Source organism: Patagioenas fasciata, chromosome 4, assembly GCF_037038585.1.
Source record: "Patagioenas fasciata isolate bPatFas1 chromosome 4, bPatFas1.hap1, whole genome shotgun sequence".
Classification (NCBI taxonomy): domain Eukaryota; kingdom Metazoa; phylum Chordata; class Aves; order Columbiformes; family Columbidae; genus Patagioenas; species Patagioenas fasciata.
This window is the reverse complement of record NC_092523.1, coordinates 26,879,835-26,904,405: the sequence shown is the minus strand read 5'-3', so window position 1 is coordinate 26,904,405 and position 24,571 is coordinate 26,879,835. Positions and strand designations below refer to the sequence as shown.

At 36.2% G+C, this 24,571-nt stretch overlaps 1 protein-coding gene across 4 annotated transcripts in view; it reads left to right on the top strand.

The window, feature by feature from the left end:
- The window catches only part of KCTD8 (potassium channel tetramerization domain containing 8), a 95,169-nt gene that overhangs the window by 31,397 nt on the left and 39,201 nt on the right, over positions 1-24,571 (top strand). The window contains exon 2 of one of the 4 annotated variants that reach the window (XR_011738766.1): positions 21,702-21,766. The exons of the other annotated variants lie outside the window; for them this stretch is intronic. The gene's annotated coding sequence lies outside the window, so the exon portion shown is untranslated. The remainder of the gene's footprint in view (positions 1-21,701; positions 21,767-24,571) is intronic. 4 annotated transcript variants of the gene reach the window in all.

Genomic DNA, 24,571 nt, shown 5'->3' with positions numbered 1-24,571 from the left:
TCACTGCACCCTTGCTGTGTGTTCATATGGCCAAATTTCACGTGTATCTCATAGTATGTGTGGTTTTGGGTTATCCAGGTTATCCAACCCCTTCAGAGTCTGAAAGCATATAATCCAGAGTTGATTGTTGCCTGCTGTTTTCTCTTTATATTTTTAATGTACCAATTAGCTAGGAAATTATATTAAAAGTAGGAATAAAATTAAAAATGTTAATTTAAAAGCTATAACTTATATGTGACTTCAAAATTACGCTTACTGCTGCCTTTTAGTAATAGGATTCATTATCTCTTCTACTGGCAAAAAGACATTCCTACTACTAACTTAGACATTTTGCTCAGCTTGAGCTTTTGGTGCAAATTGAATTTAAGCCAGTCCTGCAATGTAATTCTTCTGTACAGAACTGATAAGACCACCCACTTCAGAACTTTGTGTGGAGTAGATGCACTGTATAATAAAGAGGAAGTAGCATGAGATTTCAGTTTCACATGGTTTTATTTCAGATCCTTTTCACAATAAATATAAATGAATTCCCACTTTATGGTATGTTCACATCTACATTCAGAAGTTTAAAATTCACATGGGTTGTTTTAACTTCTTTGCCATAACATGACGTGTTTTAGAGTGACAGTTATACACATATATTCACATATGTCATTTTTAGCTGTGAACTTTATTTTATTCTAACAGAAGGCATCATTGGCATTGTCAGGCCTATTGATTCTCAACCATGAAGTCAATCTGTGTCTTGTGAGTTGGCTTTATATTTATGGACTATATTAGACACAGTCACTGGGGAATACTACTACATGATGGAAAAACACTCTGCCCAGGATGACTTTACCAACCTGGTTAAAACTTAGAAATCTTTCAGATTCTCTCTGTGAAGCCTGTAATTGAATTCTTGGTCAATCAGTGGCATTACGTCTGTAATCATAAGATGCCATTTGTTTCATCAACATCATCAACTGCCTCACAAAGAAATATGACAGTGTAATATTATACTCAGGGAAATCATGTGAAGTAGATGTTTAAAGGTTAAAATCTACATTTTCACCATTTCTGCCAGGGAGTATCTGAGTAAGAAAAAAGAGCATTTTGAATAGTAATCTTTTCCTCTGGCCTTTAGTTCCACATAATATGCTAAAACGATAGTTACTTTTGAAATACCAAGCAACTTTTTCTTTGAAAGATTTCCAACTTTTTCATCTAATATGTAATATCAGGCTCCTGTTTAACTGAAAATAAGCTGGTATCAGCATTTTTGCCTATCAGTCTACCGGTAATGCAACCCATCTGTAATTCAACCCACCTGCATATGTCCCTCTGGACTTGGCTATAACGTGTAAGCTGCTCTTTTTGTTACAAGGCCAGGGCATTTTCTTATTATAAGATGTAACTGTGCTTGTGATATATTCCCAAAGACTTTGAAGAGCCTTTGTGTCTTTGAGCGAAATGGAAAATGTAAAACTTCCACAAAAATTTCAAAAGCTTTGATGTTGCTAGGAAGACCATAGGTAGCATTTGGTTTTGGAACATATGGCAATAAAGATAAGGAGGTGTTTCATATTTAAAGTGTAGTTTTCAGGGTTCCTCATTACCAGCACACAACTACCAGTATAGTCAGTAAAGTTTTTGCTCTTAAAATGAATGTTTTGTGTTCAATTTCTCAGACACTTTCAGTGTAATCTTAGTAAATGATTATACATAAAAGAAGAATGAAGGGAGGATATGTATACTCATTTCTGTTATGAGAACACTTCTCTCATAATTCATACTCATACATCTGCTCAGATTTTAAACTTCTGACTCCTTGAGTCTCAGCAGAACGTGGTCTGTTTGCCTTTCCCGTGCTAATTCGGGCTGTTGCCATTGTGACCTATTTTTGCACATTTATTTCAAGCAACTTTTGTACAAATAATAAGTTCATTTGAGCTGTGTATTCACAAAGATTGTGTCTTGCTGAGGAATTCTCAGTCTTTGAATCATTGTCCTTCCCAACCGTAACCAGCTGACTTTCATCTATGCCCATTTGTTTAATCTGCCTTTTCCATCCCTACTTACTGCCTGTCAGAATTAGTGACTGCTCTTCAAATCTCAGCCTTCCCATGAACTGTTAGTAAAAAATATTGTTTTACTACATTTTAAGCCTTCTTATGCCCTTCCCTCCCATTAAGGTCAATCTACTATCACTGTCGTCAGCGGTACCCATCCATCATGAGTATTTCCAACTCCTTGTTGACTATGTGTTGTAAGAGTTCCTCTGTGTTGATTTTAAGAAGATTTAAGTTTGTTCATTATGCAGCTGCTTCATACTAGACGGGCTGGTTTCACGATACACAAGATGTACTTGAGAGACCCAGGCATCCACCTCAAGTAATACCACTTCCTTTAGTCTCACGAAAATGCACAAGCACCTACGAGCCTGTAAAGTGTGCACAAAACACACTTATTCCTGAAATGATCTCCTGCCTGCCAACAGCTGGTATGCATGCATTATATTCTACTCATCCCTCCTGGGATGGGGCTGAAATGTGTGTACCTTTCATCAGTGCAAGTTGGGCAGAGGCCACTTACTGAAAGAAAAAGTGGATGGGAATTGGAAGAGATGGCGTTGTCTCCTCACTCACTGCAAGTATTCCCATGCTTAACCCCATAAGCACAGAAGAAGAGTATAAATGGTCTGGACAGTCTTTGGTTCCTCTAAACCAGAAAGTGTCACAGCCTCTGCTTTCTAAATTTTTGGCCTGTGCTCCCAGATTCTTTGAAACCTGTGGTGTACATACTAACAGGTTTCCTGCAGTAGTGTGAATGAAATCTCTCCATCTCTAGTCTCTCATATCTTAGTTAGGACCTTGGCCATCCTGACGGGAGTGGCTCCACTGCAGATTTACAGAGCTGCTTTATTAGAGCAACTTGATGATTAAACCACATGTGATGAAGCTCAAACATCTGCACAGGTTAATTCCATACATAGACAACCCTACACCACCACTGACATGGTCAGCAGTTGCACAATTGCCCACAGAAAGCAAAACTGGACATACTAGATATGTATGACTTCCTGTTTCCTGCATCTACTGCCTAGTCAATCTCGGTTTCTAGGACACTCTTTAAATCCAGTTTTACGTTTTACTGCTTCCATCTGCATTTTTATTATCTTCCTACATGCTGTGTAAACTTTCATTCTATCAACCAAAATTATAGTCTCTCTTGTACATAAGTATTCCTCCTCTTTATATGAAATACCCATCTCTACAACATGGACATATAGCACATATATGCAATGCTTCTACCTCCTTCAACTGGGCACATTTCTGGGTAGAATGCAATTCCCCATATACCCCAAGCACAGCAGCAACATGTCTTTTGAGTAGAATAAGTAGAATAAGGAAAGTGAGGCTGTGAATCAGGTCTGCTCATTGGTGGAATAAACCCCCCCCATACATTTAACAGTGATACAGATGGAGTCTGCCTTGTAGCACTGCTGCTCAGAGATTGTCCTTGCCCAGCTGTGGACATGAGCTACTGTGGATGAGGGATCTGACAAGCCTTCTTGGCCTGTTTCCCTCAGAAGTTCTTTATAAGGCAGTTTTAACTCTGCATAATTTATTCAGCCAGATTGTTTGATGGTGATATCTTAAATGAGCGAAGTTTTTGGCAAAGTCCTCAAATCATTAGAAATGCAGGTCTGTTGCTAGATATGACAGGACCTGGTAACTCATTAGTCACACCTGACAGGGAAGAAACTGCTACAGTAGGTGTTTGTGATCTTGACTCATTTTAAGAGTCTGCTGCAGGCTGGTGGTTCTTTTTTGAAAACCACAGGGGCATCAAAGCAGATCTGAGACAACAGCTTCTTGGATGGCATCTTGCATGCCACACAGAATAATCTGTCTAGTGATACACTCATGTATCACTTTCTTCTGGATATGCTTTAAAACTTTTTGGATGTGCTGCAACATGGCCAAGATTGCTCAACAATCTTCTTCAAGAATATCGATGTGATTTTTTCCTTCTGAATAATTTTTCACAGTTTTTCCCCTTAACATTCAGAGAAAACATGTTCTGGTGGTGAATGTGTGGTGATCATTTCTAGAACTTGGTTGGCCAAGGAGAGAAGTGAATATCCAGGCTTGCTACAGGTAAAGTGGCATGACGTGGCAGGATGTTGCAGTGGTGCATCACGAGGACAGCGATGAAGTACTGCTTAGATGAAGCAGAGATTTCTCAACATGCAGTTGCAGGAACGGCCAATGTTGTAGCATTCAGAGGTTCATCAGAGCTGAGTGGTGGGGGTAGCAGTACCCTCATCAGTTTGCTGAATTTATGGAACAGTAATATCCAGTCAACGACAGATGATGTAGACAGGAATGTAACTGGCTATGATGTCATCTAATATCTTGTTCTTCAGCACAGCAGGCACAATAAGTGCCTATAATGGAGAACTTGGGTGGTTGAAAGAACAGCACGTTTTAGTCTGGGAATAATCTTTGTTGTTTCAAAATTATTCTGAAACAAAATCCCATGATGCGGAAGGTCTTATATTGAGTTTCTCAATGCATCCCAGCTGTGCTGATCCAGGCAAGCACACTATGCTAGTGACTGTGGCAACCTTTTGTGCTGTGAGTGCTGCCTGCTTGTCCCCAGGAGCACAGCTTCCATCTCTGAGGAGCAGCACTACACTCCTCCTGGTTGTTTTCATTCCTCCACAGGACTCTACCCTTCCTGTCAGAGCCCCAGCGTTGTGTTTGTGGAATTGGACACATCTTGCAGAAGAAGCCAGCAGCAAATAACCATGACTTTTTGTGGTTAGCAATATGAACAAAACCACAGCAGCTGCATCTTCACAGGGAGGAACTGTGTGTGACATTATTTCCTCATAGGCCAGAAACAGTATTCTGTATATACAGCACTGGCATGTCATCTGGATATTCATCCCTCAAATAATTTGAAGTGGCCTTTAATTCATACATCACATTTTCTACCTCCTGCTTTCATTTCACTGTCTGTGTAGGAGCCTGCTCTCTTTTTCAGAGGGGAAATGAGCAAGTCCAACATTACCAGTATTGCTATTGCATTTATCAATACCGAGATTTCTCTTCACCTTTCCTTCTATAGTCCTTGCATCTCTTCAGGAACCCATCAACAGCCTGACATGGCAAACACTGACTTGGGTTGTTAAAACATTGTCCTCTTTATTGTTGACTTACCCAATTGCTAGCTAGCAGCCTGTCTGGTTGTGTCCATATGTTGTGTCTTGACTGGCACTGAAAAGAGCAAATTGTTTGTGATAGATATATTTGCTGCTTACTAATTGCCTTTTGTAATTCTTTGAAACTTGACTGTTTGGGGTTTTTTTATAAATTCATGAAAAATACACATTAGTGCTGTTAATATTACTGACTCTGCTTTTTTTTTAATGGTTAGCTAACAAGAGTAGTAAATCATTACTAGAGCTGGGCACATACTCTACATTAAAAGTAACATTATTAAATCAAACAAAACACAAAATACAGATAAGGTAATACACTGTGTCAGCATATCACCAACAGCGATCCATAGTAAAGTATGTAGATGTCAAGTCTTGCTACTGGTGTTTGAAAACTACACCTTGTTCGTAAAAAAACATTTCTGGAAGATGCTAGATGTGCTTTGTTGCATTGTTGCAACAGAAAGCTGATTATTTCACATTCCATATTATGTGGTCATGGCTGTTTGGAAATGCTCTGAAATAGACTTGGTAGCTTTTTCCTTTTAGAATACTGTAAAATTTAAGAAACATGGGTGATCTTAGTTGTTTATATACAAAATTAAAGTCCTAGTTAGGAATAGGTAATGGGTGGTGTTTCCAAGAGGTCCATAATTCTGTGGTTCTGTGATAATGAATAAAAGGAAAAGTTCTCATATGAAAAGTATGGGATTCTTGGAGAGACTTGCAAAACATCAAGGCTTGGTAATTTAAGTCCACTTGAAAATTAATTTGACTCATATGGTTTAGAAAACTGGAATGCCAAGAGCATTTCATTTAGTAGCTTTTGAGATGTAAGCTTTAGTGACAACAGAGTCACTAAAGAACAATTTACTAAATTGTTTCAACAATGGTCTCTGTTGCCTTCACAAACTATGTTTTTGAAGATCTACTTTTCAGTCTGTTTACTCCAACAGTGTATTTTTAGTGCTGCTAGAGCTGTCTTTTTTACTTGTGACCTTTTTGCTATACCTTTCAATATTTAAGTGTGAACTAGCAGAATAGGGAGGCAAATGGAAAGTACAAAGGTAATTGAAAGTTCAAAGCTTTCACAGAATGCCTTTAGGTTTTTGGAGTCTTTCAAGTAGAAAAGTATGATGTAAATTAATTACTTGCTTGTGCTGCAACATAATTAAGAAAAAATAATGGATAGCACAATATACAAAATTTAAATGACAGTCATAATATATTATTAATATCTAAAATATTTATCAAAAAGCAATTTTTTAACCCCATGCCAGTATTTTGGGTTTTTTTAGGTACATAGATATAATTTAAATTATCTGAAATAAAGGCTTGCTAGTTATAATTGATTGCTTTGATGCTATGATATTGTTCCTTTTAGGTTCCTTTTCAGGCCATTAGAACCTGAATATCTTTATTATAAATACCTACAACTGTATTGGAGCAAAGGTCAGACATGCTTTTGGCTTGAATGTGCTCATGGTGAATCTTCACACTGTAGACTACATTTAATTATCCACCCTAGGTAAGGTTTAAAGCACTTATGCTAATTTTTTTATAGTCGATGGAGAGAGATACCTCCAGAGGATACTGGAAGGATTGAAGTTGCATGTGTACTTTGAGATAATGAAATTCCCTTCTTTAGTGTTAGTTCCAATTCAACTGGGAGTAAGTTAATGCTCTCAGGCGTAAAACTTCATCTCAACAAAACTGAAAACAAACATTAATAAGTCTTAAATATTTTCAAGAGGTGATATGAAACTAAACAGAGTGTTGTAATATAAAATGAGCTGTTTAGCTATTTAGAAGAAATAGAGATTAGAAGTATTACAAGAGAGATCTGATGGCAGAAAGTGTCATGTAGGAAAAGGAAGTACAATCCCCTTTTTTGGGGATGGAGAGGGTACTTAATCAGAGAGACATGTGCATGGCAATGGTATTTAGTTAGAAAGAGGCATGAAGAACGGGCAAGTTCAATGTCTAATAGCAAATGCCCAGATAAGTGCATGAGTACTGGTGGTCCTCTAGTGATACTTCCTCTACATTATATATAAAGATAGAAAAAGATTTTGCTGGCACACACCAAAGCATGACACCTGGAAATAGATGTCTGGGTACATTTTGAGAAATAATTTTGCAAACTATGCATTTTCCATAGAATTTAATGCATCTTGCCCAAGAGAAAATGTCTCATCAACAAAAGATAAAGGATTTTTTTGGGAAATGATAAACTACTTATTTTAAAGCCAACATTAAACTTTACCTTCCTAAAATACTTTTGATGTAACTATTGTTCACAGATTCTTTGTAATGTCTTTATGACTTTTTCATTAAATTTTAAAATATGATAATGTTTTATGTTTAAAGCAGAGAAAACTTTGAGACACCAAAGCACATCACCTGGTGTCCTGAAAAGAGCTGAGAAAATAATTAATAATTTATATGCAGGATTTTTTTTTCCCCCTCCTTCACGAATATTTCATATAGAACAGTTTCCCAGTAGCAAATTTTTAGATGTTGAGAACTGGATTAGTTTTAAGTTCATAATTTTTAGTCAATAGCTCTTTTTTTAAAGAGTCGTTGAAGTTACAAATGCTTGCCATGTGTGGACTGGTAGGCTATTTTTGTCCCTTAGTTGTAACTCTGTATACCACCCTTCTAGTAGAAATGAGAGTAAATAATGATTTTTTTGGTAGACATTAGCATCTCAAGACTTCAGGTGTCTCCGTGATATCCTGTCTGGAGTTCTGAGGTCCATGACAGATGATATTGAAATTTTTCATTGCAGAATGTTTATTAAGAACAGAATATATCTTTTCACCTAAACATGAGTAAGCATTATAATGTTTGTGACAGAGAAAAATAGTATTAAGTGTAGATGTTTATAAACTTAGAACAGGTTTGTTATGGGATCAATGACAACATTGTAGAAGAAAAAAAATATAATCAAATGATAGAGACCAGTAACAGAGAAACACAAGTGCTTTTGTAGAATTCAGAAGAGATGAAATTTCCCACCTTCATGTTTTCTTCATAGTATGAAACAGAATCCACAGTCTGAGACGTTTGTTTGCACAGAGAAGTGGCACTGATTAAAGTCTAGTTTGTTGTAGATAAGTATCTGACCTTGAGAATGATAAATACTCTCCTGATTTGAAATAATATTGCTATGTGCTTGAAAGTTTTAAATGTCAATAAGATGGTGAAGGATATTAACATAGTCTGCATAAGAAGAAAATTATACCCCCTTCTGAATTTGATTGTAAAAATATTTGTAAGCTCTCTAGCCTTACATATATATTTAAAAGGCATGTATATTTTTTTTTCGAACACCTAATTTTACTTAGAAAACTAGGCACATATTGTTTGTTCCTGTGCAGTGTTTCCACTAGCACTGAGAATTTCTTTTTTGACTACCAATGAGAGATTTATTTCATTTTTTTGTTTTGCTCTAAATGGTCAGGAGCGAAGTGGGAAATAATTGTTTCTTGCTTCAGATAGTTGAAAATCTCTTGACTTCAAGGGCAGCCCACCTGTGCTAGAAGGCTTGCCCAAACCAACAGTTTGCACTTTATACCTTGATGATGATTACAGTAACACCTCCTGCAAGAATAATTTCTAACATAAACTAACCCGAGTGTTCTTGAACATGTGTGCTCTTACAACACCAAATACCCCGTATTAATGGTGATCTGAAACGTCAGTTCCTTTGTTGAAGTGCACTTACTTAAAAACTAAATGTATTTTGAAAAAAACAGCTTTTGAAATAGAAGTAGTAATGGACAAAGTGACTTGTAAAGAATTAGTTGTATGAAACACGTTTTGCATGGTTTTCCCTCTCACAGTTTAGAAAACATTTGTCCAGGAAAAATGAATACCTTTACAACTTGATTCAACTGACAAGTATTAAATGCAGAGCAGTACAAACAAACATGAAGTAACATCTGCTGTTGCAGTTTTTGAAAGAACTAATTTCTGAAAGCTGTATAAATTCTTTACCAGATTAAAAACTGAATACCCTTAGAAAATATTAAAAATTTGGGCTTTAATACAGGGTAGCAATTTTTTTTTTTTCAGCTAGAACTCCCTGTTTAAAGAGTTTTTCTGAGATAAATTGGCCTTGGAAAAAAATATGGATGTATCTAAAACATAAAATTGCAGTTGATTTCTTTGCAGACACAGGTAAAGATGTTAAAAATTTCCTTTCAGGTAGATAGCTGAAAAAGCTGAAGTGGCTTTTCCTTCTCTTCTTATCAGGGTCATGTTTACAAGTGTGATGAAGATGGTAGGGATGTTGTTTTCCCAGCTCACTGTTGCAGGCGGTTCCTTTGGGACTTCTGCATTTCTGTAACGCACCACAGCTAGGTCTGTGGGTATTTGTCTAGCTATTGAAAACTTGATGTTTCTGAGTATTTCTCTCATGAGATCATGTACAAAAGCCCCACTTATGACTTGAATCCTGTGGCGCTTTGCAGCATTGCATTTGTACGCTTTGTTTGCTTGCTTGCTTGTTTGCATATGCTGCTTTATTACTGGCAGAACAATGCACTCTTTAACCCAAACCTTTTCTTTGCTGTAGGTGACAGAGAGTATTCCATTGTTAAAGAAGTGTTGAGGATGGAAAGAAATACAATGCTTTATATACCTTGTTTCAAGCACGGTGTTGTCAGCATAAATATTCTATACACCTTCTTCCATTTTCTGTAATTTGCAAATTAAAGCATATGAAAACTTTCCTTTTGTGGGATTTCATGACACCTCATTTCTTACTCTGAGAGCCAAATTCACCATTTTAAACAAGCTTATTTGCAAGGGTGAATTGTCTGCCAGAGCCTTTCTATCTATGTTTCCTAGCCTAATTGCTATGAGTCAGCAGTAGCAAATAAGAAACATGCTTCATAATGGATGGAAGCTGTCTGTGAATACTGTCTTTCTAAAGTATGGATGAGTCTTTACAAGTATAAGCTGATTTTTATGCTTTGTGGTTTTTTTAGGGCCATACTTCCATTCAAATGTTTTTTCACTTACAGAACATAACCTCTTGTCATATGTGACAGGTCATAACTAGGCAAGAGTTGTAACCTGTAAGCAATCAGCCAAATTATTTTATATTTCCAAATCTCAGATTTGTAAACCTTGAGCTGCAATTCTGAAAATTCTGATTATTCTAATGTCCAGTTTTTCCTGTGTGACGTGTTCTTATGTGACTTTGGAAATGTTGTCTTGTCAGCCCATGTGGTCCAAGTGAGCTTCCAAGACAAAATTCCCATTCCAAAACTAATGACAGTGATACATTACTTCATATAATGACACATTGTTTTATATCAGAAGGACTAAATGCATAACTCAGACATGACTCCGAAGTTTTATGCACAGTAACTTTAAGCATTTGAGTAAATTTAAACTCACACTTCTCAGGATTATGTCATAATATTTAGATGCAGATTACCAAATATTTACACTAAATACCAACAAAGTGTTTTATCTGTTCAACTCTACTTGAATAAACTTCAGTGTTATGCCATCCCTTGATTTTTTCCATCACTTAGGGCAAAGACAATGAAATCATATTGTATCGCGTTGCTAAACTAGCAACAAATGTTCTATGTCTGGATATTCTGATGATTTATAGTTTTACTCTGTCCTGGTGACAAATAAATAATTAATCTAATTATTACCTTTAAATAATCCTTTGTACTTTTCCATTCTCTTTTTATACTTTGCCCTTACTTAATTTTTTGAGTGTTGAAGGCACACAAAGGTATTAGAATTTGGTTGTGTTTTCACTCAGATTTAAGTCCTGAAAGTGATACAAAATCAGAAAAACAATATGAATAGGTATTTATACGTAGAACAGGTCTGAAGCTTGGAGAAAATTATTCTTATCAAGTGGTTATGCTAAATATTGAAACAAGATGTTTAGAAAAAATGTACAGCAAATGGCAAGATACTACACATAATAACAAGCTGCCTTTTATTTATCTTGAACAGTTTATGAGTAAAATCCATAAGTGCAGAGATGCCTCTTTTGGGACAGTATTGGGTAAGGAATACTTCTGTGGGATTTTTGAGATATAAAGTCAATATAAGGGTGCTTCTGGATGGCTCTCTTGTGAAGTTATTTTAGTCCTTTTTGTCCCAATTTTTCCATCTGTAGAGTAGCTGTATGGATTCTGATTATTTTAACTAAGTGATTTGACATCTATTTATAAACCAATGTCATTAAGAGCTACATACAATTAGTACATACATCTTTTTATTAATTAAAAAATGTAACATTTTGCCCACCTCAGATTTTGTGACATGTCCCACAATTGATTTACCAAGACACACTCCCCTCACTCTCATTTTGGTCCTGTTCCTCCAAAAATCAAAACCAAGCTCCTGGGTTAATCTGATTACTCAGAATTTCATCCTTATCTATTATATTTTAAAATGACCACTGGCTTTAGTACAAAGATTGTCAAGCGCACTTCAGTGGGATGAAAAAAAGAAGTAAAATCCTATTCCTTTCTTCCTATCAAGACTTTGAAGTCAATGTTGTGACTGTAGACTTACCTTTTGAATTTGGATACCTGGAATGCAAATTCAAATTTTTCACTGAGAGGATGGTCAGTCACTGGAACAGGCTCCCCAGGGAAGTGGTCATGGCACCAATCCAGTCAGAGTTGAAGGAGCATCTGGATAACACACTTAGTTATATGGTTTAGTTTTAGATAATCCTGTGAGAAACAGGGATTTGGACTTGATGATCCTTATGGGTCTCTTCCAACTTGAGATATTCTATGATTCTATGCTTCCATGAATTAGCATCATTTGTTTAAAAATCCTTTGTCTACAGAGGCTAGTCATTAAGCACCTGATTGCCAAATATGGTTCAGTTTTGTGAACTTATGTTCTCTTAATATCTCATAGATGAGACAGAACCTAAAAGTTCACCTATTGAGTAAGTTTATCTGTTAAAATATACCAAGATAAATAAAACACATATGGACGGTGTATGGAGAACTGAAATATTCCATAATGTTTTCATAATCCAAAATGGTTACACTGCTGTGGACGAACAATAATTTTCAGGAAGTAAATACACTTTTAGGGATAAAGACACTTTCAGACTACTAGAACTAATAAAAAGCTGTATGTTTCATGTTATATTGTGTATTCAGTCACATGTCTCTTTCTGCAGGATTTACAAACTGCATTAAATTGTAAAAAGGTTCATAATAACTCACAACTCTGTTTTCATTGTTTCCAAAAAACTATTAGGTAATTAACCTTTCTGGGTGCGGCAGTTTTGTGGCTTTCAGTCTCATCCCCTTTTTTTTGGCAACGTGTTGAGCTCTGAGTGGTATCAGCTACCTGCTGCCCATTGTGCTGAGTTGCTTCATTGTGTTTGTTCAGGTGCAGGCAAAATGCAGCTGCAGGCATCTTGTTTTCTTTTATTTCTCTTCCTTCTCTTTTAACTGCTGGATTTCACTCAATGAGGGCATGGGGGACACTAATTGTGGTTTGTTATTTGTCCAGAAGGCAAATATCAGAAACTTCAAGCAGTCTGGCCTAAGCTGAAACAGCAAAACCAGCTGTGAAATTCTGTAATTATTACTGAACTGAGATTTGCTTGAAAAGCAACCATATTCCTATGGCTTCTGAAACTGAGGTTTCAAGAAGACTTGTATACACACGGAAACAGGACTGGATACATATACTAAGAAAGAAAAATGGTATTAGAAAAGTTGTTGAAAAGGAAACCTAAAACTGAAAATAAGCCATTCCAGAAACCCTACTTAAGATAAAGGCCATTGCATTATAAAAGAGCACGGAGAAAAACAAGTCATTGTGAACTCCCATATGAGTGAAATTTGCAGTAAAACCAGCAGCTTCTGAAGTTATCAGCTTCTGAAGTTACAGAAGGGCTTTTTCAATTTTAGTAAAATTTCTTTGATTATTCCATTAATGTCAGAATATGAGCTCACTTCATTCTAAAGATAGAGGTGAAAAAATCTTGAACTGGCACAATTCTTTTCCTCACATTTTTACCAAGTTGGATGGAACCCAGTCTCTTTTTCTCGGCAACTGTTAAATGCCAGATTCAGTGCTTTGTAATGAGGTTTCATTAATGTGCCCTCGTACTTGGGCTGGGGTTCAGATCAAAGCATTTACTCTTTCACAATCTGCCCTTGTCTGTGTCAAAATGTGTCCATTTGGCTCTAGTCATCTTAATTGGCTCTCTTGAGTCTCAGTTGCCTGGATGTACAACAAATATAACTTTTTATGGTGAATATGTGGAAGTCTGAGGCATTAAAAAAAGGCTTGGTTTCATTTGCTGGCAATTAAGATAAGGTTATTCATGCATGTAATAGATTGTTTTTTTCCCTTCTTCTAACTATCAAAGGTCAGTTTTAGCGTCAAAGTCTTGAATATCTCCATAGTCACTGACTTTCCACAAAGTCAAAGAAGTTCACATACACCAGCAGCATTCAGCAGTGCTGAATGAGTCGTCCTAAAGCTTCTTTTGAACCTTTTATAAGAATAAGTCTTTCCTGAAAAAGGAATATATTCAATTCCATTTCTGCATAGGTTTGTTTCTAACTTGAGAACTACTCAGAGTACATCAGAAATGAGTGATGAGTACATATGTAAACAAGACATATATTGCTTTGGGAAGTTTTCCAGCCAAGAAAAAGAGTAAAGTTGGCCCTCCTCATGCATTCATCTGTTCCATCTACTGTCCATGCATAGCAGGCCTTTGGGATTTGTTTTAGAATGAAATATCAGCATAATGAATGAATGTATCTGCTTAAATGTATCATAAAGAAGTATGATTTACTTCCTTAGAGGAATTATAGCAAAAGGAAATGGCTGCATTATCATACAATGATGTTAATAATAACAGTAAGTATAGTAAGATGAAAAGATATATGAGACTTGTCTTTTGTAACTACCAACAAAATGTTTGGCTTGTGTTGAGGAATTCTGCAGTGGCACAGTGGGGCACAATTTGATAGGCATTGGTGGCTGGTACTATCACATACATTTTTTCCAATTTCTTCTTAATGTATAGTTTTCTATCTTTGGAAGACACCTGCCATTTGTTACTAAACTTTGCTCTACATCTTACAAATTGAATAAAAATCTGTTTCAATGGAATGATACATGTACGGGAAAACGTATGTTCTTTCTTACACACTTTTTCTAATGCATACTTGTAATTTCATGATCTATAGAAGTACTGCAAAGAACTTGTAACAACCCTAACTGAAAACAGCAAAGTCCGTGGCCATTTCAGATAGTCCAGTTATCCTAAGTGGGAAAATAAGGATCCTCCCTAAGAGGTTCCCAATCTGATAGGGAGATGACTGTGGTACAGAATTAAATCTCAAGGGTTGTAAAAAAGAATTAACCATAAAATAACATGCACTTTGTAGTTTTTTTTTCCTTATTTTTTAGAATGCATTGCAAATATTTATATTCATTTACAACAGACTGAAAACAATTCTGTCTGCTTGTACTTTCATATATATGTATTTTAGCAGCTGTTTCTCCATGCATGTGCAGACAATGAAAATTAGTCAAGGAGAAGAGTTGATTATGCACTTTCTTGTTGCTATGACCTACAATAATTTTCTGTTTCTTCAGATTGTGAGTTCATTTTTCTTTCTCTAGTCCCAGTGAACGTGTAGTGTCTTGCATTCAGAAGACTTTTCCTTTAGTATGCAATTTCACCATTTCATTGGAACAGAGCAATTGTAGAAAGTCACCATGGTTGGGAAGGGAAGAAGGGGAAAGGTGGGAAAAGTCCTAGAGGAGAGCTCAAGTGCTGGGTAACAGCAGATGACTGAGAGACAGTTCAGTGAAGACAACACACAGGGAGCAGATAATTATCGTAGTATCTTCATAGTCTTGTGTTACAATACAAAGTTTGTACATGAATTAGAGTAACTAGGTCTGCAGCCCACAGCTATGGTTGATCGCTGTCTCTAGTAGATGATGTGGTAGATAAAGTATTTGTTACCTGAGCTGTCATGTCTATAAATGAGCACTTTTTTTTCCTGTCACGGATGTTTAGAAGTCTTGTTAGCAACCTGGAATTCAGAAAACTGAACTGATTGAAGCGGATATGTCAGTCAAAATATATGAATGATTCTACTCTGTTTAAACGAGTTTTGCTATGGAAGTATACAGTTGTATTAGAAATTAATAGGAATGATAATTTTTTTTTCTTTTTTATATAGCACACTAAAAAAAGATGTATTTCATACCTACCCTAGAACCTTATAGAAAAAGCTACTGATTGATTAATTACAGGGTAGTTACAGTAGACTGATACTAGAATAACTGAGGCCATAAACTGGTCATAAGATTTCCTAAAACATTGCATTTAATTATCAGTTAGTTTGTTAGTGTAGTAGATTGCTAACTCTGTAGCAAGAAGTATTAATATATCCATTTCTCTGTTTCCAAGATCCCCAGAACAGTATAACCTGGTTTGTGGGTTTCAGAGCCATTACTATTCAGCGCTGTGGTGGCATATTATCAATTTAATGCTGTTTCAGTGGTCATAAAGGCATGATGCCTTCACAGGTGACAGAATACCAGTCTGACACCCCATTTGTGCTTCTAACCTCAAGAGTGCTGAAGGCTTTCCTATACCTCATTAACTGTGAATAATTTAAAGTTGCTGGCAGCTATCATAATTTAGAGGGGTGAACCCAGTTCACACCAAAGCAAATACTGGGAGAGTTCAAGGAAACCTTTGCAGACGCTCTGTGAAAGATTAACTAGATTTAATGTATAGAGTGAGTGACAAAATTTTATATTTAATATTATCTTCATGTCTTTCTGTTGTAATTATGCAAATGTTCCTTTGTATCAAAACGTTGTTAAACTTTTAATCATATATATTATGTTATTGCAAAAAATTAATCATGCTAGGACTGCAAGACGTTTCATCCATAAGGAAAAAAAAGATCTGGAGAAAAAGCTTGTTTCAGCGGGAGAAGACTATTGTATATACTTACAGGCTGCTTCCAGGAGTAATATTTAAGTCAGGCTTCTTCTATTTTCTTCTGCATCTCAGTGAATATTACATAAGAGCTCATGGGAGGCATTTTTTTATGGCTTTATCCCTTGGCAGATGCGGGTAAGATGCATTTTGTACCGAGTAGTGTTGGCCTGTTGGGCAAACACACTGATCATGTTTCTGGGCACAGCCTCTCCTGAGACATTGTGATTTGCTAGTATCTGCTTACTAGCATCTGTGGGCCCAGGATGATTGTTGAGTTTATAATGACTTTGTAAGATGGGAAAGAGGAAATATAGAAAGGAAGTGATATAATACGAAGAAATTTAAAGACATATGAGAACCTCCTTTTACTTCCTTGGCTTCACAGCTTCAGTCACAGCACTTGATAACCTGCTTTGACTTACACTGCTGGCTGGACAAATGCTAGAAGAAAAGAGACATATGCCAAAGGACATGTAAACACCTAGGCAAAGAGGCAAGTATGCAATTGGAAACTGTCCACTACAGTGATGGCTTTTAATTGGAATGCAAAACTAGTATTGTTTTTTCCTGGGAAACAAAAAATAAACCTGACTTTTAGAGATAAAATGCACACAAAATATTTAATTCCAGTGTCATTAGAGAAACCACGTTAATAAACAAAGTGCACATTAGCATCACATTTTAAAATTCCTCGGGCACAATTAGGGGAAATTCATAAGCTTTGTAAGTATTTGAGGCCAAGACAATACAAACAACTTCAGTTTTAATAATTGATTTGAGGTTGTTAAGGAAACATTTTTCCCCATGTTTTGATCTCCAGTGTATAATTGTATTACAGGATAAAGATACAGAGTAGAAATATGAACATAAAATAACTGGTTTTAACGAGCGGAAAGGAAAAGATGAGTGAATTCTGCAGTCCCAATTCACAACTATATTGCTGCAGGGTTAGTCTGTGGAAGTAAGAATTTTCGTGGTTGTATCAGCAACCACATAGCAGTTACTGAGATTTAGAACTTCTTTACTGCAACTCCTTTTTAAGAACGCATTGGAACTTTTCAGTTTCTTGTCTTCTTCAGTCAGCAGTGGTGCTGTATATTTTAGTGGTACAGCATCAATCTGCAATATAACTGACAGTGGAAACCTGTCTGGCAAGGTACTATGAATACACATACCACCAAAAAATATGGCTATGGTGTCAGCTGAAGGGAATTGCTATCTGGCTATTCTGGCAAAAGAAATGCACAGAATATGAAAAGGCAACGTTAACCTTGCCTGTAATTCATAACAAATGAGAAATGGTTAAAGGGTGCTATACAGAGAGCTCTGGGATACCAAGGGGATAGTTATATGGTTAGAGATATAAGTAAAGTTTAAAACACCTCCATGAATAAAAGTTAAAGCTATACCTCTGGTGATTTATGCATCAAAATATTCATCATCTGCGATTGCACACACACTTTCCAGTGGCATGTGCAAATTCTTGGGACTTAAAGCTTTATTGATTACTAGTTAAGATCACATTACTTGTATCTATTATTCACTATACAAAACTTGTACAGGGAAAAATGGATGTCTTAAACCTTAATCTCAGAATGTGTGCATTTTAGTAGGTATTTCTTGAAAAAGAGTTACGTAGTTTCATTCTGTTTTCTTCTCATTTTCGTTACTGAAAAGTAATTCCAAAAATACGCCAAAAATAAGGAATAAAAACAGTCCAGGTAGGCTATTCATGATTTTTTTTTCCAGTAAAAATATACTTAGCTAAACTGTCTGAATCATGAAAAAATGAAGACATTTGGAAAATGTACACCTGCAGATGCTTTATTGTCTCAGAAAGGGCTTACCTACATTTTTAATGCATTTATTCTCTAATGAACTTCTAGCTCTGCGGTTTCAGCCACCCAAAAGTGCCAATCCATACTGCTCATGAGAATACAAGCACAAGGTACCTTTTTTCCCTTGACTCAGCCAGATGTGGCTGTGTTCATTTCCAACATCGGCTGTATGAACACGTTTACTTTGTTTCTCATATAATACACTCTGCTGTTCTTCTGAGGGTCTACAGGAGATAATTTGGTACTCATTATGAACTATTTTTTTTCTGTAGTACAATCTTGCATTCATTCTTCCTCAGTGCCATAGCTGACAGATGCTCTGTGATTGTGAGCTTAATTAATAAAAACATTGCACTAAAACAGCATCCAAAAGTGACTTGGTCTCCCCTTGCTTGCTGTGTTTCATACATTACTATGTTTTGTTATTGTCTTTAAAGTCTTTCTCTTAATTTTTCAGTTTCTAATCACAAAAATTTTTTTGACATAGGAGGATGGTATAGATGCAACAGTCCATTCAGAAAAATATTAATGAAAATTTTTGCTTTCTTAGAAGGTTTTAGCATTTATGGGTTTTCATTGTAGTCTTATTTGAGGAAAAAAGCTGCCCTACTGCCAGCTTCAGTAGATTTTTGATAGGCCTTACGAGTAGGCAGTCCCAGAACCTCTGTCCTAAAAGTGGTGAACCTGTATTTACTGGTGGCTATTGGGGTTTTCATTATCAATCTGAGCTGTCTCATTTGCCTTGAGGGTAATGACTATGCTAATATTTGTTGCTTATTTGCAAGTGTTGAGTTGTCCTTTCACTTAGTTATGGGACAAAAAATGGCCACTTTTCGTCTCGATTTGCTTCCTCTTTTTTAGTGTAGCTGGAGATTTACTTTTCTCCAGATTCTTTTACAGAGGAACATCTGAAAGGGGGAATGTCAGGTGTATTTACACTTGCATGGTAAAAGAAACAATATTTCAGCAAACCCAGCATGGCAGTTTACTTCTCTTTCTTCTTTTGAATTCTTCAGAAAAATCCATGTCCTTTCAATGACCTCCCAAAGGCACAGCATGCAGATAATGTGCACCTCAAGCAACATCTGTTAAAAGAGACCAGAAAATTTGCTTCCTTCTGCCTTCCCAAGGATTGTCCAAGCAGTCTAGAAACTTGTCTCAGGGTAAAAAAAGCAGAAAGAACAGCTATTTCATTCAGTATCAGAGCTGCTGTTCTTTCCAGGTGGGTGCATAAGAGAAGATTCAGAGGATTTATTCCTTTCTGCAGCTCTATGCCCTTCACAGAAGCCAAGTACCACCCGACCCTTAATTGCTTTTTGAAAGATATATGTAATATAAATTTCTAATAAGCTGCCACGTTTTTATTTGAAATGTTCATGTATGTCTCCTGAAACATCTAAAAGCAACAGACAATTCTGCATTAAAAAAAAAAAAAACTATAAAAAATAAAATGTTTTCATTATCAATACATCTTTCCCCACAAATTTTCTGATTATTTATAACAACTAGCAAGTCAGGCAGGCAGCCTTAGCCTCAGATTGATCCCAGTCCTTAAAATGGGAGGAATCTTTCGTATCTATCTATGAAATTATTCACGTGATTAACACTTTCTTTGTGGAACTTTACATTTTGTCTCACTGTATGTAATAGTCATCTTTTCTGCTTGAGAGGTCATAAAACTGGACAGAGGCTTGCCAGATTGAAAATGCAGAACGTACCCAATGGGTGTCTGAGTTTTCAAAAATTAATTGAGTTTCAGATATTTATTATTTAAATAAGTACTGTTAAGAGGGTAGCACAACAAAGCTGTTTCTTGAGTAGACATCAGTGTGGTAGCATCATTACAGCTACAAATAATTTTATCCTGTCTCTCTAACATCTTGGCATTTTATATGTTCCCAAATCTCTCCAAATACCTATTGGCTTATCCATTCAAGAACAACAGGCAAACTTCTACTGTGTTCCAATACAGCATTTCAGAAGGGCTGATTAAATGCAAATTCATAAAAATACAAAGATTGCTCTGAGGTGAGCTGAGAATATGAAATCTCTAGGTATTTCTGACAAGTCTTTGTTTGGGCAAAACATGAATAAAGACATAATGCATAGGTTCCAAAATAACTTTATAGGAAGAATTACTATAGCTGAAAATTATTTGATTATTGTCTCTGCTTATATACTTCTAATCAGAATAGAGAATAAAGTTTCACATAAACAGAGTAATCATAGCAACTTTTTCTAGTATATTATTGACAGAATAGAAGTTAATGGACCTCAAATGAAGTCTCAGCAATAATCACATTGCAATCCAACTTTCTGAACTTTTGGATGTTACATACTTACATAGCGTTTTCTAGAAGGGATGAGATACTTATTGGCAGTTTTATTTATGGAAAGAGAATAATTTCAGAGATTCTTTTGAAATTACTTCTCTTGTAAAGCATTTTCTAAGTAGATAAAAGTAGATAAAAGAAAACTCATACATTGAAATCAGCTGAATTGCAAGCAAAACCATCACTTGGAAAAATCCACCATCCAACCTGAGTGTGTTCCTGCAGATTTTCTTCTAGTCTAAAGGAGCTCTGTCCATTTTTGACTCTTCTCTTGAACAAAGATTTCTGTAAGAACTACAGAAGAGTATTAATTAAATTCAAGTAGTTGGTCCTTGGATGGATTCTGGATCTTGTACATGTTCAAATCTCTGAAGTGGCATAAAATACTCATTTTTTTAACGCTGTCTGTTGGGTTGCTTGCTGTCCCATAAGACTAAGTTATTACTTTAATGTTTTGTTTGTTTGTTTGTTTGTTTGTTTTTTAATTAATAAGACAGTCAGAAAAGCAGCTTATAATTGATGCTTATGTCCTGAAGAGTTTCTTCAAATTCAGCACCCGTATTTCTGTATTTTAGGAAAACCAAAATGGTGAATTAGGACTAAGGTTTAGCTCTAAGTACACAAAGAAGTCATTATTGTATACAAATACATTTAAATATCTGTCATGTTAATTTTAAAACAGAGTTCAAACTTCAAATTTAATTGAAGTTATATCCTTTTGGACATGTATTCATTTTTTAACTTAACTTCATGTGACTTTTCTTATTTTTACATGTTATTTTCTAAGCATTATTTTTATGAAAAACTCTTTAAACTTATACATTACTATTTAAAAATTCTAATATATGTCCTATAATATTATGTATATTTGAGATGAAAGAGTGTTCTTTTTATTCTTATTTATGATGCTAGGTCTGTAATTTAGTTCAGGCACGACATTTTAATCATCTGACAGAACATAAAATTTATTTTAATTAAAGTGTTACTCATCAGCAAATTGACTGAATCCTTTATTGACCTTTCTTTTTAAGATTTTGGAAGCTGTAAAGAGTCGCTGTTTATCATCCTGATCTTCCAAGATCAGATTCATCTGACCTTTACTCTGTGTTTAACATTAATTCTTTGATTCAAAGAATCTCATATTGTGAAATACTGCTTTAACTTCTTCTTCTCTGGTCAGTCAAAGGTAGTATCTACAAACTATATTGATAAGAACGCAGAAGTCTTTCACAGAATTAATCTATTAATCCGTTGTTCATACTGTTATTATGTTAAGATGCTCCAGTGCAATGGTTCTCTTTCTGCTTATACAGATTGAATTGGGGTTTGTCCTGAAATAACCTGACATCCAAGAGTTGCTCGATCTTCTCTTACATTGGTAAGACAGTCTGACATTAGATTACTGATGTTAATTTTTCAATTTACTGCCCACAGTTAAATTCCTTGATTGTTTTACAGAGGATAATGAATTCTGCCAGACAGTATTTTGACGAATCTTCAGTTGAAAACTGCAGTCCACTGGCATAACAGTGAAGTCCATTCCAAAGCGTGTTGTTCCCTCTATAGCTTTTGACATGAGAATCAAATCAGTCTGAATTTTATATAAGTATTTACTCTTCCACCTTCTCTTGTTATCAGTAAAAAAGTGGATAATACAAAGTGAACAAAAAGATTTGGGGTGAACAAATTCCTTTTGTGTTTGTTGTTCTCCATCCTAGTTATCAGGCATTAATTTCACTGTAGTACTACCACCACTTCTACTGTTACTTATTGCAGTAACTCTGAGTGAACCTGCACAGAGCAGTAACTCTGATGAGCCTTTATTTCTAGCCAGTAACCTCCTTGTAGTTTTTGTCATTAGTTCGGTTCTCATTCTGCATTACAATTTTGTTTCCAGGTCAGGAAAAAAAATATATTTTCAAACTCCTCTGTCTGGGCATCTATAGCCATTCTTTCAAAGAGCTCTTGCAGGACAATCATATTATTATTATCTGTCCTTTGACGAAATGCAGAAACAGTAGTCAGTCCTCCACGATCACCTCTGGTGTGCTTGAGTCCCATTCTAGATGCCTAGTTTCACAGGGCAGAAAAACTCCAGAAGCCAGTCCAGCTCTATCACTATGTATGTGTAAGCACACATTAAAATGTTCTACTCGCAATTCAGAAACAAGCACGAGCAGTCAACAACCCACAAGAAGAGCGGAAGTGGCAAACAGCAGAACAGGCTTCTTGGGGATTTCTGAGAATGATTATTGTGACTGTCTTCTGAACCCTCCACATCTGAAGCTCTCTGGAATATAGAGCCAGTGTCCCCAGGTTTGTTCCCAAATGTCCTTAAGGTGTGCCTTGACATTGCTATTTCTGCAGGTGAGCTTAGATCTCTGCTAGCTTCCCTTCTCTTGCAGAAGCTAACTTTCTGTGGTAAAGAGAATTTATCTAGATATTGGCCAGGTATGATTACAGCCCAAATGAATCTGATTATGGGCCGCCTTCTCCACATTCCTTACCATACCTATCTGCTTCTAGATATTGTTGACTCTAGTATCCATTAAGCTACATGTAAAATTGGGAGTGGGAAAGGATTAACTGTAGAAGGCCACTTCAGTTCATTTGTAACATTAATGCAACAGCAGTGCTTTTAGAGTGTAATGCTTTCAGACACAGCTTTAAAAATTACTTAATGGAAGTCCTGGGAATTGTTTAAAAAACAATTGCAAATCATCTGTTTTGTTTTAAAAGCAGAGTTGCTGATTTTTTTTAATCCTCAAAACTCAACCTCATGGTTCCTGGAATTACTTGTAAATGAACTCCACTGTGGTTTAGTATCATCAGCGGGAAGAGGAGTGTGAAGCTGAGCAAATCTCTTGCCATCTGGAATGTAACCCAAGCACCTGATAGTTCCATTCTGAGCCCCCTCAGGAAGCTTACAATTATATAAAATGTTTAATCAAAGCTGTTATGTCAAGTATAACTGCAAAGCTGACATCAACATAGGAAAAGAAAAATTAAATGGCTCCACATGAGCTGTTCTTTTCACTAGAATTTTTAAAAGAGATAATCCCAACTTTGCTTCCTTATCTGTGAGTTATTAAAATAACTCTTTTAGTAAAGTGTCCTTTGGTTAGTCTACTTTGTTATGGTCACTTGTGTTTATTACAGAATTAATGCCAATACATATGTGTCCCATCCCAACAAATGGGATGAGGGATGAGTTAACTCTGAACGCAACACGTGCCATGACTCAACAGATGAGACCAGGTGTGAGTTACCTCTGGGTTAATTCTGCGCGGTTATGTGAAGTGAATGACAGACAATTACTCCAGGGGTCCAATTCAATTATGAGTTTTACTAAAAGTATGTGTTGGAATACCAGTTACAGCGAATAGTGGCTTGGCAAAAGTATTTTATGATATCACAGAACTTATCAATACATTAACAGCAAAAGTTCTACTACAAGCGATGTATTGGCAACCAAGACTTAAAAAGAATCCAACAGCAGAGCTTAAGATAATGTTACTCTTATATGTTCAAAAGGAAAAGAGAGAAAGAGAGTGGTAGAGAGGGACGGAAAACTAAGGTATAACAGAGAGAGAAAGAGAGTAATATATCACGGTAGGAGAGACAAAGTAATAGGGATATAGAAAAAAGGAGAGAAGTAAATTGCGGAGAGAAAGGAAGAAAGAAAAGAGTGAGTCGATCCAGAGCACTGAAACAGGCTGCCCAGGGAGGTTGTGGAGTCTCCTTCCCTGGAGACATTCAAAGCCCGCCTGGACATGTTCCTGTGCGACCTCTCCTAGGCGTTCCTGCTCCGGCAGGGGGATTGGACTAGATGATCTTTTGAGGTCCCTTCCAATCCCAAACATACTGTGATACTGTGAAGGAGCATGGTTAGATCCCACCATGCAGTGGATGGAGTGTACCATCTGTGCTCAGGAGATTGACTTGGAATTTTCTAAGCCCATACATATCCCTGGCAAATTACACTGACCTGATTTGAGCTGTACAAGAATTTCAACTACCACTGTTTCTTTCTACCTACCATAATTTCTTTTTTAATAAGCAGGGTGCAATTTCCATTCAGCTAGTCTAATAGCAGGTTTATCCTGCTGCTTTAAGTATTGCTTGCATTTCAGTTAGTAAGAACTCTGAAGACAGACTAAAAGTTTCAGATCAGCTGGAGAAG